Raw genomic sequence first — 17,722 nt, 5'->3', positions numbered from 1 at the left:
GATTCACATGGAACAGTTTCAGGCTCTCTATTAGATTACTTGAAGGTCAGCATGAATCAGTCGAACCTGTTCTTAATGTAATGCTAACTAGGACTCTCCACCCTGTCTCCCTGTTATTTTCTTCTCCTCCCTGGTCTCTTTTGCCAAGAAATCTTCCACATCTCCACCTCTGTTGTTGATAAGTCTAAACCAGCCTCTCAAGAACTTCTGAGCAAAAAATATTCTCTTAAACTTTATTTGATTTATCCTTGTTCTTTCCGAATATAGGACTTTGTAAAGAATAAAATGGTCTCGATAAAATGAGTTGGATGTTTGAAGCTACCAAGTTGTTTTGCCTGGCACGTGGAACAGATGGAATCCACCTAGGAGCTCCTCTTAGAGATGCAAATTACTGGGTCCTGCCCTAGACCTCCAGTATCAGAAATTCTGCAAATGAGGTTCAGTAATCTGTGTTTAAACATGCCCTCTAGGTGATTTTGAATTTTGAGAACTGTTTTAGGACGGGGATTGGCAAACCATAGCCCTTGGGCTAAATCCTGTCCACTGTTTATTTTGGTACAGCCCAGGGAGCTAAGAATGCCTTTTGCATTTTTAAATGATTTTTTGTTAACATCACATGAAAACTATATGAAATTCAAATTCCAGTGTCAATAAACAAAGTTTTATTAGAGCCTAGATACACCTATGTGTTCACCACATATTGTTTATTGCTGCTTTTACAGAACTGAGTAATTGTGGCCATGACTGAACGGCCCACAGAGCCTAAAATATTTACTATCTGGTCATAAGCTCTAGGTCATAAGCTTCCTAGGAATGACTATAGTTGTTGGTGATAAGCACTAAAAATTTACTTTTCCTTTTGGCCTCTTCTACTTCAGATGGTTCATTCCACGAGTCTGGAAATCCAATGGCATTTCCTCTGTCAGACTCCTTTTATCCCCCAAAGGCAAGCTCATCAAGGTTGCTTCCCAGCGAGGAAAATGTCATAACAAAGGGATTTCTCTACCTTAGATGTAATCATTATAGTCACTTGGCTAAGGTTCGAAGCATAGTTGGAGACATTTTCTGGAAATATCTTACTGTTGGCTTAGTAGAAGTTCTCAAACTTTGCAGTGCATAAAATTGCCTTACAGAGTTTGACAAAAGGGTAGATTCTTGAGGTAAATTCCAGAAGGCCTGAATCAAGAATTCTGGGTGATTCTGACTCTGGTAATCTGAAAGACATACTTCTGGGAAACATCGAAAATCTTTGAATTCTGTAAGAGTTCCCCATTGCCACTAAATAGAGATAAACTGATTTTCAGGCTGAGGCATGGGATTTGGGGTTAGAAAGTAAGAGGGAGAAAATTTTCCTGAAACTGTGAGTAGGTAAAAACTTAACTGGATTATAAAGTGAACCAAAGCAGACTAGATTTTCAGGAATCTGAAACTCCTCTAGCTGGAAGTGTCTTCCTGAAGTCAGAGAGATGCCCAGCATATCTCTTTATTGTTATTGTATCTTAGTTATCTAAGATGTCTTTTCAATACCTCACTTCTTAATTCATTTAAGGTTTCTTTGTGGAAGAAAGAAACCAGCCACCTTCTTTGTAGTATTACATACCATTTGACCCAAGTCTATTCAGTTGACCTTAACATTGCTCTCTTCTCACTATCAACTCCCTTCTTTCTGTTTTATACCTCATTTCTCTAAATTTGGTAGAACAGGGACTTTTTGTGTACTTTCTGCCTGAAACCTTTTGTATGAAGAGTGAAAATTGCAAATTAAAGAAATATGAAACTAAAAAAGAAGTATAGGCCTTAAAATACTTACCTTCTCTCACTTCTCTATATTTCTAATTATATTTAACTTTCTACAAATATTAGCAATATTACTCAAAGTTTTCAAGATAACTTTGAGTAGAAAGCTTGCTATTAAAGGTCCAGGTACCCATGTATCTGATCATACAACATTTAATTGTAGAAGAGAAATGTCATTCTTTAAAGTTTTCCCTCCCTTTCTGAGAATTGTTTGATAATTTCAGGTGACATTCTGCTTTTTCAGGTTTTATCATTCTGTGAGCTTTTTAATGATCATCATAGTAAAAAAAACACAGTAATTAATTTTCTTTTTACCCAAATCACAGAAACAATTGCACTGCGCAGGACAACTGAGTAAATGTTTTCAGGTCTAGACCAGGATCTCCAGCCAGGATTTGAGCATTATTTGGTTCAAGAGACTCCCAAGTAAATAAAAGGGTGACCCCAAACTGTCCAATCTTGGGGTCAATGAGCCTGAGGTGAAGTGAAGAAGGACCTGCTTGTCCCTCTTCTGCTAGGAGACCTTTCAACACATTACAAGCCCCACCCAAAAGAGTGAACTGTTCTTTTATTTCCCTCCCTCAAACTCTCCTCCTTGTCCCTCTGCCAGCAAATCTGAGGGAGATGAATCATGTGAAAAAGGTGGGGGCAAATCAGCTCTCTGCACTGGCCTGCCTTGCACTGACTCATCTCAGAGGAAGCAACACACTTCTATGGCAGAGGGCAGCTATTTATTTATTTATTTGTTTCGTGCATGTGCTTTTCCAGACTCATAACATACACCATCAGCCTCCTGAGTGAGTTCCAGAAATGAAAAAAATTATAAATTGAATGCACATGGAGAAACCAATTCTCCATCCAAGACCGCACAGGCTCCCCACCCCAGCGCTCCAAGTCCACACCCTCATGGTTTACATAGCACCTTTCTTCCAAGGATCCCAGAAAGCTGCTCCAGCATAAAGGAATTAGACTAAGGGAAGGATGTGTTTGAGTTTCCTTCTAGACTAGTAAAAGGAACTACTAGGCCCTCTAGAGTTTAAGGCCACACAGGCAGGCTATATATATAACAGGGAATCAAATTAAATCTTAAGCCTCTAGGTGTTCATTTTTCCATTTTAGAAAGCCCAAATTACTCCTGATTATTATTATTATTACTATTATTATTTTATTCTTAGGGGGAAAGTATGAAGTGAGAAGATTTTTGCCTTTGGAAATATATTCCCTGGCACCCCATTTCTGCTTTATTTCTTCTCATTTATCATACTTGCCCCCCAAATATCAAACATTCTCATACTGCTTTTCTCCAGGAGAGCAATCTAATCAAATCATTTATACTAAAGTGTTCATGATATGTACGGCTCATCTCATGTATATCCCATAGATTCTTTTTTACAAGGGCTAGACCCTAAGGAACAATTGCATAGCCAAAAGAAATTATTGCAAATGAAGGAATGTGATGTATTTTTAGGATTAAATTATCAGTGTATGTGGGTCTTTGCAACAATCTGTATACATGTAATCTACTTAGTGTAAGGCTTGCTTTGCTCCAAGCAAGGCTGAGACCCTCCAATACAACTCATCAACTTGTCGGTGCCAGCCTGGTAAAAGCTGCTGCTTCTCCCTATATGCACTGTCTGTCTTTAACCTCACTCACTCATTTAAATTACTGGTATAAGAGACTTAACCATTTAGTTCAAACTTTGATGGTTAACAGAAAATATATTAAAATTGGGGATCTGAGACAAGTTCAGTTTAGTATCTAGTTAAGGCTAATTTCTGAGTGGCCCATTATCTCTTTCACTCGCTTTGTTGTGACTTGAGGCAAGTCCTGGCTCCTTTCTGCCTTATTTCAGTTCCTGGGTTTAATCCACCAGACTCTGGCCACCAGGACTGTTATCTGCTCCTATTCTGATGCCTGGTTTTATTGCATTGAGTCTTAGGGCTCTAGGAACCAGAGAGCCTGGTGTCTGCTTTCCCCATCTAATGTCTTTACCCTTTGTTCGCAGATTGCTTATTCTCACCTTCAAGAATGACTCAGCCTCATGTGTAGAACATCCCGTGTGAGCCTGAGAGAGCACAGAACAGGAAACCCCTGATACCTGGAAATCACTGTGCCAGGACGTTTGAATAATCAGTCAAGCCATTCCCTTACCAGACTGCAATCTGCTTGGTAAACGAGCCAAATGCCAAAGGACAATCGAATATTATTAAGGATTCATAATGACTGATGAATGAAACTTAGATACATATAAATATTGGCTATTGACGTCAGATCTTAGATATCATGAATTCTTCTGGCCAATGACTCTGAGACTCTCATAGGTGAAATTAAATTGTCCAAGGCCATAAAGTAATTTACAAACTGGACCAGGATTAGACATTGATCTCTTGAGTCTCAAGACAGTGCTCTTCTTATTATTACTATCTGCCCTGCTCGTTTCTTATAATACTAATTAAAAAAAAAAAAAAAAAAAGAATCCTTGCACAGCACAGATACTGTTTTGAAGTGAGCTTGCTGGTTCCATGGCACCATTATTGTCAGGCCTTACCAATGTCTGATCAAGCAATGCTTAATAGGCCTCTGGGCAGAGACATAAAGTCTTTGCTTGTATTATATAAACAGTACTAACTCCACCAAAATTAAGATTTTTCCTAACCCTTCCTACTTCTGCTTATATGTTGGTCATATTTGACATTTTCATGTAATATTATAAAATACTTTCCATGCCATTATTTCAGTTTTCTAAAATTCCAGTTGATACTCCCATACCTTGTATTTGTTCCACTTTGAGTAACTGTGTTTCCAGAAGCAAAGTACCCCCTCACTTACTATAGATATGTCTCTACTGAAAATGGACCAGAGTCCTACCCTCTACTCTCATACTAGCACTGCAAGGAAACTGATGCTCGTGATCACAGCACATTACAATGGTCAGTGTGCAAACTTGCCAGAGAAGGGTTCTATTTTCTCCATAAGACTTTCTATAAGCTGAACAAAATAAGAGCTCAAGGGATCATCACCCTATATTTTACAGAAGAAGCTTATGTGACAGGGTGCCTGGGTCACTCAGTGGGTTAAAGCCTCTGCCTTCGGCTCAGGTCACGATCCTGGGGTCCTGGGATCGAGCCCTGCATCGGGCTCTCTGCTCAGTGCGGAGCCTGCTTCCTCCTCTCTCTCTCTGCCTGTCTCTCCACCTACTTGTGATCTCTCTCTCTCTGTAAAATAAATAAATAAAATCTTTAAAAAAAAAAAAAGAAGAAGCTTATGTTACGATGCCGGCTAGAAACATGCATGAACTAGAACATATCCTACCTAACTGGAAAGTGAAAGATGCTCTTGGGAAAATTTTCAAGGAGAATTGAAAGAAAGATGTTCTCAGCATTAACATCAGAAATTCAAAAAATTTAGACTCCCTCTATTCTTTGAACATTATAATTAATCATCATTTTGGAATCAATCACATTTGGGGAGTGGCAAACTTTTATATAAAAATAGGAAATCATGCCTTACCCACAAGAATATTAGGCTCCATTTGTCATGGCAGAACGTTGGGCAGGAACAAGATTTGCAGACCAGAATGAACAAATATATGATTGTTGTTAAAGTACCCAATGTAGAAGGTAAAGTTCATTTGGGTTGTAATATTTAAGTGTTTATAATATTAACATACTGTTGCTTTCCCTCTGAAGGAACTTAATTATTTCTGCTGCTTGGAGAATGGAATTTTTACAAATGACACATATTATCTTGTCATGGTCAAAAACAATTAGTAATCTATCTGTCCTTTTCTTAGATGCCTCCTTAAATCTGCATGCTAGGCATTTTCTTCCGTCTGCTAATACCACAGATTTACTGTTCACCACCCACTCAAATGCTGGTATGCAGGCCACATGTGCATACATTTTTTTTTTTTTTTTTGGTAATGTGTTAGGGCTGAGTAATGAATAAGGTTTTTGCAATGAAATGAAAACAAGGGTAGCTGCTTTCACATAAATATCATGTGTCTCCTACCTGTGAAAAAAGGGACAAATAGAACACTCCTTTTTTTTTCCTCCACACAGACCTGTTGTTTCCTACAGTAGAAAGTCCCAGATAAGCGTATACTGACATTACATTCCTTTGCAACACTGGTGTTGTCTATCAAATATTTTTTCGTATTGTGAGCTAAATATTTTTTGTAGAGCAATCCCATGTACAAGTAAGCCCAGATGAAGCTCTGCTTTTTCATACAAGAATACCCCAGTAGGCAAACATTCGCAATGGTCTCAAAAGCAGATAAAGAAAGAAAAGAAAATTTAAAGTCTTTTAAAAATGTATTTCAAGTTGTGAAATTAGAGTGAAAAAAAAAAGCATATTGGATGTTATTCTATCTCAGAGTGTGTACTTTTAATGGTCTTTCCTTTTATAGAAAGAATTAATCTAGTCATGCTAGTCCTAGAGATATTTAAAAATAAAACAAAAATAACAACAAAAAAATTACTTTAAACCACCAAGCATTCTTATTCTTTTAGGTAATAAAGACCTTTTACTAAAATGAATTATGTATTAAACTTTTTTCATGTCTTTGCTAGCTCAGCAAACCTTTGTTCTGAATGCTTTGTGACCATTAGTGCCTTTGATTATAGATTACACCACCATTTGATTTATTTTTTTTCTCATGGGCAACATATTTCTTTCATTGAGCAACATTCTGAAACTTGGAAATCTAACCTGTGTTTTAGTCTTAGGAAAGGAACATTCATATGGTAAATCCTCCCTGGTTGGACTTGGTATTCATTCAACTCTTATACCATTGATTTTAGGCCAGGTTTAATTATGCAATCACCCTCTACTCAAAGAGGATAGTAGAATACAAAAGCATTTGGATTTAATACAGTGCCAGTTTCTTGAAGAAGAAAAAGTAGGGAAATGCTAATATTTAACAATGGAGTAATAAGCTCTCAATGCATATCTAGAGGGCAACAACATAAATTGACTGTGTAAATGAGAGCTAGATTAGGCCTGAAACCTAGGCAAACCATGCACATTTCTGCTAGTATTCAGAAAAAATAAGATACTGTTTTTAGTTCTTCTTTTTATCAGGAAAAACAAGGAAATCAGGCACCTGACCTGAATGTTTTATGATTAGAAACAATTTGAGCATGCCAATACCACCTCTGAATTCAGGTTCTTTTTTTTTTTTTCTTCCAGAAAATTGTGGTTGCCTTAAACACAGTTTCCAGGGAAGTATTTTTTTTTTTACACATTCTGAATTGCTTGTCCAGTCATTTTCTTCTGTTACATTACTCACATCCCCTTGCTGGAGGAAATTCCCTCTTACAAATGCTGTATCACTGGGATCTATGTATATTTATGTAACCCTGGTAGTTCTGTTTCTTCTTAGACAAACTCAAAGGCACTATTTCCTGAACTGAGCTCCGTTGTCTCCATTAATATTAAATTCACACTCACAAAAGGCAAAATGCACTCAAATCTCTCAGGCCTTTTCTCCAGGATATTTATAGCCAACAAGCTCTGCTCTGATTTGGGGGCTTACTAGAGAGTGCTCGAACTTGATGGAAACAGCATTGCAGTGCATTGGTTCGATGCTTGTGGGCCAACTCTTCCTTCCACATAGGCATGCATTTTCTCTCTATTAATGATCCAGAACAAGGATAAATCAGAGATCCTTAGCCCTAGCTTAGAGAAGCACAATTTCTAAATAAACAAGCAGAAGCATTGAGCTCCCTGAGACCCCCATGACAGTCTGGCTCATTTGAATGACCCAGAAAGGTTATGCGACTTTTTGTCTTACAAGAGCCTCGAGGCCACCTGGGAACAGCTACAGGCTCTCTTGCATAATAGAGCAACACAGCCACAGCCAGAGTTTTGCCCTCTAGGTGATAATACTTTGGGACTTCACTATTACAGAGCCTAGACCCAGGAGCCTGGAGGCCATATGCAAGAGATGATCTCATGGTGAAAAGACCCAGTTTCTGTTTCCCACAAAATGAAGAAGATGCAGAGTTAAGTTTGAAGAGCTAACTGTGAACAAGCATTAGGTCCACTGTCTCTGTCCCTAGACCCTCACAGGAAAGGGAGTGGCTGTTTATATACACCCAGCATTGCTTCAGCTTTGGCCTAGAAATAAATTGGAAAGGTATTGTACCCTTAAATAATGACAGCAGTCCTTTTGCAAAAGATTGAGACCCACATGCAGGTTAAGTAATGTGACTGCTGGGTTTTTCTTCTCTTTGCTGGAACTTTGATTACAGATTCCTTCCTCACCACGTATTTTGAAATTTTTCTGAATGGTTCACTTAATTCGTATGTGAGCTAAACAGGATATTTGCTTCATTTAAAACAAAACAAAGCAAAACAAAAAAGGTACAATTGTCCCTGTCCTAGTTACTGTCTAAATATTATATCACTCAAACTTTACATGTTTCTGTGGTCATAAAAGTACGTCTTCCTAAATATTTAAATGAGAAGAATTCATGCTGTTACTCTTCCCCAATTTTCTTAGAAATGTTTTCTTTAAAGGTATGGGGCTGGTTTTTTAGTTTCTTTCTTTTTTTTTTTTTTAATTTGTGATCTCAATACTGAAAGAATCCTCCCGAATCCCTTTTCATTACTCACATGTAGTTGATCACGTTAAGAGGCTTAGAATTATTTGGCAGATGTTCCATATCTCATGATTTCATGCAAGGCAGCAGAAAAGCAATTATTGTGGTATTTCTTTTAAAAAAAAAGTAGAAAGTTCTCATCTGATCTGAGGACTGGGTGGAGCTCAGGGTGTGTCTCTTGTGTCTCTTCTGTCTCTTCTGGTTTTTGGTGCAGTTAATTTTTTCAGAGGAAGTCCATTTGTTAGATACAGACAAGGAGAAAAGTACCCATAAGATTATTTGTGTATCATCAGATTTTCAGAGGGCAATCACACATGCAGCTTTAATCTAGAGTCGGAGTCAGGAAATAAGCAATTTTCAGAACTTGTACAAAATTAACAGTGAAGGTAACAAAAGTAGGGTTCTGGAGGTTGTTGGTGGTGAGGTAGTAGGAGTCTGGCTGCTGGTGGATTAACAGCTGTGTCTGTACTTAGAACTATGGCTTCAGGGGACCCCCATTAGATTCCATTAACCTTTCAGCCTATTTCTCACAGAGACTACCTGGGTGGCCAGAAAAGCAAGAACCAACATAATTGGGACTTGAAAAATAAATCGATATGGAAGTTCTGGTGTTGGGGTCAAGATATTAGTTAGTCATTGACAGAAGACATGGGGCTTAGAAATCAGGACATAAACTCATACCTTTTGTTTTTAATCCCTCATAGCCAGCAGTGTAACTTGCAGAGATAATACATCATTTTTCACATTTCCACAATTTACTCCTGTAGAAGAGTACATTGAAAGAAGGTGATTTTATTATTTTTTTTAATTTTAAAAAAATTTTTGAATGGAATTTAGAACCATTCGCATGTGTATAAAAATTGCAACACTATCAAAAATTGTGAAATTGAAAATTTTCTATACCAGGAATCAAAACTTCATCTGGTAGTCATACCTTAATAAGTCATAAAGGAGATACTGGCCTTATTTAATTTCTACCATTACGGTCTCCTTCTGGTTTTGTTTTTGTTTTTTATTTTTAGGGTTTTATTATTTCCTTTTCTTTTCTCCCCAAAAGATGGCACAGTTGAATCCACCCCATTGCAAGCTCTGGCCTTAAACAGGATTCTGTGACGGCCCCTTTACCTGAACCTACTCTCTTTTCAATGCATCCTAGTGAGTGGAACTGGAACATTGACCTCCCCAAATTAAAGATGGTCCTTCCAGAGGATGAAGGCTCTCCTTAGTCCTCCATTCTGCACACTGCAGCTTCTCCTTTTCTCTGGTGCCATCCCATAGCCTGGACCCAAAGCCTTCCTGACTCTTGCAAGGCTAAGGGACATCCCGTGGGCTTCATCTATATCTCAATTACTTGTGATAACCTGAATCTGAAAGCCCAGATCATTAAGCACATAAATAATTCAAACTCTTCATGATAGACATACTTTTCAATCTCCATCCTGCAAATATTTGTAAAATATTTACAATTAATCTGCTGCGAATTAATCATATTATCTGAGGGATTTAAATTTCTTGTTTTTCTGTTTCCCTCATTGTACCTCTGGCAGAAGCCCCAAAGAATCTTAGGATGGCCAAAGTGCATACCCTAGGAATAGAAGAAAAGAGAACAGAGTATTAGATAACCTATCTAAGGATAACCTTAGAATATTTCTAGAATAATTTAAAAAAAAATCACATACTATAAATGACTCTTAATCTCAGGAAATAAACTGAGGGTTGCTGGAGGGGAAGGGGATGGGAGGGATAGAGTGGCTGGGGGATGGACACTGGGGAGGGTATGTGCTACGGTGAGTGCTATGAATTGTGTAAGACTGATGATTCACAGACCTGTAGCCCTGAAACAAATAATACATTATATGTTAATTAAAAAAAGAAAAAAAATCGCATACTTAAAATGCTGTGAGAAGAGATTTTTTTCCCTGCAATGTGACTATTTTCTTATACGTTTCACAAAATCAATCATCTCATTTAGTTAAAAATAATGACATTCCAATAAAAAAAAAATCTCTCTCTCTTTGTTTCACACACACACACGCACACACACACACATTCAAATACACACTTCTCCAGTATGCTTATGCGTAACATCCATTAGCACAGTTCCACATTTACAGCCACCACTATATCTGACCCCTCATTCATGAAAGCTCCTGCTGCTTAGCCTTGAGCTACTGGGCTCCTGTCATTTCCCACTGAGCACACTGGGGTGGATTTGGGTGTCTTGCCCTCATTTACAATCTGAACAAAAGAAATCCAAGCCAAGAAAGCAGCTGGCACCATAAAAACAGTAAAAACTCTAGCTGGCATCTCTGGTTGCCACTGACTAGCCAAATATCCACAGGGAGTGGTGCCAATATAGATTTCTGGGACAAAACAACAAAATAGATTTTAGTCAATAAACATTGATTTGACAAGAAATCACACAAATCCGTCCATACCAAAGGACACATACATCCACAGAGTTCCAAACCAATGAGCACATTATGGACAAATTGAAAACCTGCCTAGGCTGGATTCTATGTGGCACATGGTCTCCAAGGTCTTCATCTGCCAAATATGGTTCTATGTTAGGTGTCAATGTTGCTCTCTGATTGTGCTACCAGCTGACAACATAAACCGTGGACACTGACAAAGCAAACACATACCATCACTCTGAGGGTGGTGTTTTTCAAACTTTTTTGAAATGAAAAGAAAGAGATGTTTTGCAGTGCAGCCTAGTAAATACACAGACATACAAACAACACATGAAATAAAATCTCATGATACAATACGTAACTCTACTATGAATGGCCAGTCTTATTCTTTCTATTTTAGTCTGTTATATTCTATTTCATAGTTTTAGTATTGTTAAGCTATCGTTACGAACATGGAATTGATTGCAATCTGTTCATGAGTCAGGGCAATCTTTCTAAATATACCCATCAGGATGATAGAAACTTCTCATCCTTTAGGACTTGTTTTCATTTCTTAACAGGTATTTTGGGGTGGAAGGATAGCTTTCCTTTTTTTTTTTTTTCTTTTTCTCTTTTCTTTTTTCTTCTTTTCTTTTCCTTTCCTCCCTTTCCCTTCCTTTCTCTTTCCTTCCCTTCCTTTCCCTCTCTTTTCTGTTCTTTTCAAGCTACATACATACACATAGCTCTTTCTTTAACAATTCTCAGTAGATATATGGCTGAAGAAAATGACTCCATCAAATTTATCATTCATTGATTAACTATTATGTGTGTAAACCTAGGATGAGTGTTTTAAGGATTACTAAAGACTAACTAAAAAATTGTAGGTAACAACATTCACTGCATTTGAGTAATTTAAACTTACATTGAAAGAACTGTACTCAATTAAGCAGTTTTTTAGGGTTAATTGTTCATCTAGAGTTGACCTCCTTAAGGAATATTTAAAGGATATATTGCTGGGCAAGGTAGAAATCCACCAAGTCAAATACTCTTTTCCTCCCTTTACAATGAAAATTCCACTTAAGTCTCCCCTGAACTTAGAGTTGCTGGTAGTGGTTAGGGCTGCGAAGTCATCAGTTTTGTGATTGACAAGGTACAGGAAGATTTCTGGGAACCATCAGTCCCCCTTTCTTGGTATACTTATTTGCTGTGGGATGCCTTCCTTTCCCAGCAACAGTGATAGTCATTTGAATCTGGCTCAGCCAATCAGGGTATACAAATGACTTGGCCACCATAGTTTGCTCAAGATTGGGCACATAGCCCAAACAAACCAGTGGAGTCATTACTGAGAGTCAAGCCAAAATTACCAGGGAAAAGCCATACTTCTTAAACTTTCTTATAGTTTTTGTTACCTGTGACAAGACACATAAATCTTCACCAAAGAGCTACCAAGATAAAACCTACCTAAGAGTAAATCCATATATTGCAAAGATTAATTTGGGCCTTGGATCTCGCTATGTTTAACAATGAAATCACTTTAGCACCACTCAGAAGAATCAACTCATGTATTTTTCTTTTATTTTTTTTTTTAAATATTTTATTTGTCTGAGAGAGAGAGCACAAGCAGGGGAGCAGCCAGCAGAGGGAGAAGAAGGCTTCCCACTGAACAAGGACCCTGGGATTAGGATCTGAGCTGAAGGCCCATGCTTAACTGACTGAGCCACCCAGGCATCCCCAACTTATTTCCTAAAACAAACAAACAAACCAATAAAGTAATAATAATAATAATAATTTGACTTCCAATAAGGACAATAGGAAAATGATGTGAAAAATCCTCTACTGTATTCAAACATTTTTGAAGGATGAAGTCACTTCACTCCCTTGTGTATGTATTTCCTTAACAATAATGGTTCTCTCATAAACAGTTGTATAACTCTAAGCAAGTCACCACACCTCTCTGCTCTTGATACATTATATATGATATAAAGATGTTAATGATGTTTTTATTTTATTCCCAATTCACTCATTTGGCTAAAGATTGCAATCAGTAATTATAAACTCTAGACTTAAACCAAGTACAACTTGTAAATTTCTCTCTCCTTCCAGCCACTAACTGCACCCCCAATTCTGAGTCTTCATTTAGGATAGGACACGCACTCACTTTTAACGAGCCTGGAACACCTGCCTTGGTGATTCAGTACAATTTTTCCTATTTCCAAATAACAAGCTAAAAGAATAAGTATTTTTTATAATGTAATGTATTATCTTCCTATAAGGTATCTCCAGTCCTCTGAAATATTTCTTATGATAGCCTCTCATCACTTTGATAATGGATATCTTAGGTGAGAGGTGATGTCCTCTCATCATGATTTTGATGTGCATTTCCCTGATGATTAGCAATGCGGAGCACTTTCTCATGTGTCTGTCTCCATTTGCATATCTTCTTTGGAAAAAAGTCCATTCAGGTCCTTTGCCCATTTTTAAATTTGTTATCGCTCTTGCTGCTATTGAGGTATAGTACATTCCTTCTATATTTTGGATATTAACCCCATATTGGATATGAAGCTTTCAAATAATTTTTCCCCATTCCAGAGGTTGCCATTTCATTCTGTTGATGGTTTCCTTTGCTGTGCATAAACTTTTTATTTCAATGTAGTCCCACAATTTATTTTTGCTTTTGTTGCCTTTGCTTTTGTTATCAAATCTAAACAATCATTCCTAAGACTGTTGTCAAAAAGCTTACCACCTATGTTTTTCTCTAGTAATTTTATGGTTTTAGGTCTGAAGTTCAAGTCTTTAGTCCATTTTGAGTTGATTTTTTGTGTATCATGTAAGTTAGTGGTCTAGTTTCTTTCTTTTGTGTGTAGCTGTCTGGTTTTCCTAGCATTATTCATTTAAAAAGACTGTTCTTATTCCTCATTCTATATTCTTTTCTCCTTTGTCATAAATTAATTGACCATATATGTATGTATTTATTTCTGAGCTCTCTGTTCTGTTCTATTGATTCATGTGTCTGTTTTTATGCCAGTATCATACTCTTTATTACTACAGCTTTGTAATATATTTTGAAATCAAAAAGTGTGATGCTTCCATCTTTGTTCTTTCTCAAATTTGCTCTGGCTATTTGGGCTCTTTTGTAGTTCCACACAAATTTTAGGATTGTTTGCTCTATTTCTGTTAAAAATGACTTTGGATTTTTGATAGAGATTGTACTGACTCTCTAGATTGCTTTAGTTAGTATGGACAATTTAACAATATTAATTATTGTGATCCATGAACACAGAATGCCTTTCCACTTATTTGTGTCTTCAATTTCTTTCATCAATGCCTTAAAGTTTTCAGTATACAGATCTTTTACCTCCTTGCTTAAGTTTATTCTTAAGTATTTTATTCTTTTTGATGTAGTTATAAATAGAATTTTTTTCTTAGTTTCTCTTTCTGATATTCCATTTGTCTATAGAAAGACACCTGGTAGTATGTCTATTATTAAAGACAAGAAAAAACAAATACTGGCAGGGATATGGAGAAAAGGGAGCCCATATACACTGTTGGTAGGAATACAAACTGGTACAGGCACCATGAAAACAGTATGTAGGTTCCTCAAGAAATTAAAAACAGAACTACCATATTATCTAGCAACCCTACTTCTGAGTATATAGTCAAAGGAAATTAAATCATTATCTCAAAAAGATATCTGTACTCTCATGTTCATGGTAGCATTATTCACAATAGCCAAGATATGGAAACAACCTAAGTGTCTGTCAACAGATGAATAGACCAAGAAAATATGATGTGTATAAAAAATGGATTATTCATCCTTTAACAAGAAGGAAATCCTGTCATTTTCAACAACATGGATGAACCTGGAGGACATTATGCTAAGTGAGGTAAGTCAGAATAGAGAAAGACAAATATACTTCATGGTATCTATATGTGGAATTAAAAAAAAAAGTCCAACTCATAGAAACAGATAGGGATTAAGTGGTGGGAAAAATAAGAAGATGCTAGTAAAAGGGTGCATACTTTCAGTTATAAAGTAAATTCTGAGGACCTATTGTATAACATGGTAGTAACTATAGTTAACACTGTATTATGTAATTAAAATTTGCTAAGACAATATAACTTAAATGTTTTCACACACAAAAAGGTAAATATGTGAGGCAATAGATCTGTTATTTAACTCAATGGGGGGACTTTTTCATATCCTTTTATATTCTTATGTGTATATATCAAATCATAACATTGTATACTTGAACTATCTTATAATTTTATTTGTTAAGTATATCTCAGTAAAGCTGGGTAATAAAAAAAAGTAGCCTCCTAAGTCAGTAGAGAAGTTTGTTTTTTTACTAGATTCATCTTGCACACACACACAAAAGGTGTTTGACTATTTTCACAAAATCAAATGGCTAAGGATTTCTATTCAATAGTGCACTGAGGAAGTTGAGAAAAGAGGATGTGAAAGAAGGGAAATCAAGAGAAATGAATAGGATAGGGCCAAACCCAAGGCATGGTGAGTGAAAGGGTCAGAACAAACCCAAGGGTCTGGGATATCATGACTCTGACCAAGTTTATAACCAGGTGCATGTTTTATGTGAGAACAAGGAGATTGAAACATAGTTAAGTATTCTCCAAAGAAGGATCATAAATAATAGAATTATGTAAGCACATATTTATTCACATAGAACATCATTTATTTTATCACCAGTGGTTTCTGTGCTAGGTCTTATTTTCTTGAACAGTTTTGTCTATGTTTTCTCTTGATCAATCTACACATTGGCTGTTTTGCAGCATTTTTCCTTCAGCAGTCAGAGGAGTGAGGACCTCCCACGTCTATGATGGACAGACCTTTAGCTCATCTGTCAAAACAACCTGCTTGTTCACTGAATGTCTAGTCACCGAAGAAAAATGCCCTTCTGTTATTTCCCATCAATTTTCCTCTCAAAATTAGGAAGAGCTTTTCTTTTTCCATCCAAAAACAAACTTAAAAGCAATAAGGTAGATGGTCAAAGCTAAAGAAGAGAAAGCACAAAACAGAATGAGTTAACCTGACATGTATTTCAGAATCACAAAAAGATAGTTTTAGAAACCTGAAAAGTATCTTGTCCTATTTATTTTATTTTGCAACATTTTGTCTCTTGTCAATGGACATTATATTTCTTATCTCTCTCCATTTTTAGTATAAACACATATAATAAGACAGGGTAAAGATAGGTGGTTCATACACATTCTATGATTGAGGTCACAAAAAATTGTATATGTTAGGGGCGCCTGGGTGGCTCAGTGGGTTAAGCCGCTGCCTTCAGCTCAGGTCATGATCTCGGGGTCCTGGGATCGAGTCCCACATCGGGCTCTCTGCTCAGCGGAGAGCCTGCTTCCCTTCCTCTCTCTCTGCCTGCCTCTCTTGTGATTTCTCTCTGTCAAATAAATAAATCTTTAAAAAAAAAATTGTATATGTTAAACAAATTGTATACAATGATAAGAATGTGATTCCTATTGTCCAGTATTGTTAGCCATCAAAGTACATTTTATACAATTTGAAGTTTAAAATAATTATTTGATCTGTTATTTAGGAAAAATTATTTTATCCCCCAGGTTCACTAACTTATTCATTCACTGATTTATTTGGCATAGATATTTTTAAGACACATAGAATGTGGACAGTATTTTTAAGATATTAATTATTTTTTAGTGGCCAAGTAACTATTGTACCAAAACGCCATCATAAAGGGAAAAATGTGTGTGTGTGTATAAATATATTTTGAAAGCTGAGAGTAAATAAAATAATTCTCTATTCATTATCGTGTATTCCTCTTCCTGGTCTGCCTGAGTATAAAACCTAGGTTTATCTTTATTTAGCTTCCTGAGGAAGTCACTTAACTTCTTAAGCCCTGGTTTCCACATTTGTAAATAAATAAAATTGAATTAAATACAACTGAGGTTATGCTTATTCTGTGATTCAAATTCAAAATTCCTTTTTTAAAAATTTATATTCCCATTTTTATTCCCAGTAAAGATTGGTTCTCACTTCTTGTGGTAGGTTATTCAAACTGATTTCAAGAAGATTGGTAGGCTACAGTAGGAATTCAAGAAAGCAAGAAGATTTGAATCAAAAAGAAAATGCAAAACACCACACATCATATGTCACGCTTTTTGTAAAAAAACCTACATACTGACTTTCCCTATCTCCCATTAGAATGTTTTCCTAGGAAATGCCTAATAATCTTTTATGGAGTAGGGTGGTTTTATATCAACAGAATTTCCCAGTTCCATTTTCTTTTAAGCCCCACCACTAATGGCTCAAGATGCTGGCTTATTAAATAACTCTAGGTGTGAGAAAATGGTAAAGGGGGCATCTGAAATAGAATATTGGGGAAGTCTTATTGACTTCCTGAAACCATATGAAGTCCAACATCAATTCTGTAGGCAGCCTGGAAAATACAAATTCAAGAGATTTGAGCAAGAAAATGATGTTGCTACATCTACTCCAACATCTTCCAAACTTTGAGTCTAGCTCTGCAGGTGTTGATCTTACTGGAAAACAAAGAGATTCTGCTTTATTCCATTTGTGCCAGTGTAGCTGAGTTTTCAGTATGTACTAAATCAGACCCTATAATCTTGATGTCCTCGAAGAAGTTTATTTTATGTGGCTATCCTGGAATCAATTAGCTCTCAACTACAATTTTCAAGAACATGTGTGTCACATTCTATACATTGTGGGCAGATTATAGACTAGAAAACATAGTCTTCACTCTCAGGAAGCTGACAGTTTAATTGTTTTTTGGGCCTGATTATGACCTAGGGGAAGGTCAGTCTTACCTAGGCCTTTAGGTTCCTCAATGAGCAAATCTCATTTTAACTAAATTCACACATTATTTTAAAATGAAACATTGTTTGTATGGAGGACACAGCTGTAAAGACAGGCTGTA

Source organism: Meles meles, chromosome 9 (assembly GCF_922984935.1).
Source record: "Meles meles chromosome 9, mMelMel3.1 paternal haplotype, whole genome shotgun sequence".
Taxonomy (NCBI): domain Eukaryota; kingdom Metazoa; phylum Chordata; class Mammalia; order Carnivora; family Mustelidae; genus Meles; species Meles meles.
This window is presented reverse-complemented; position numbering follows the sequence as displayed.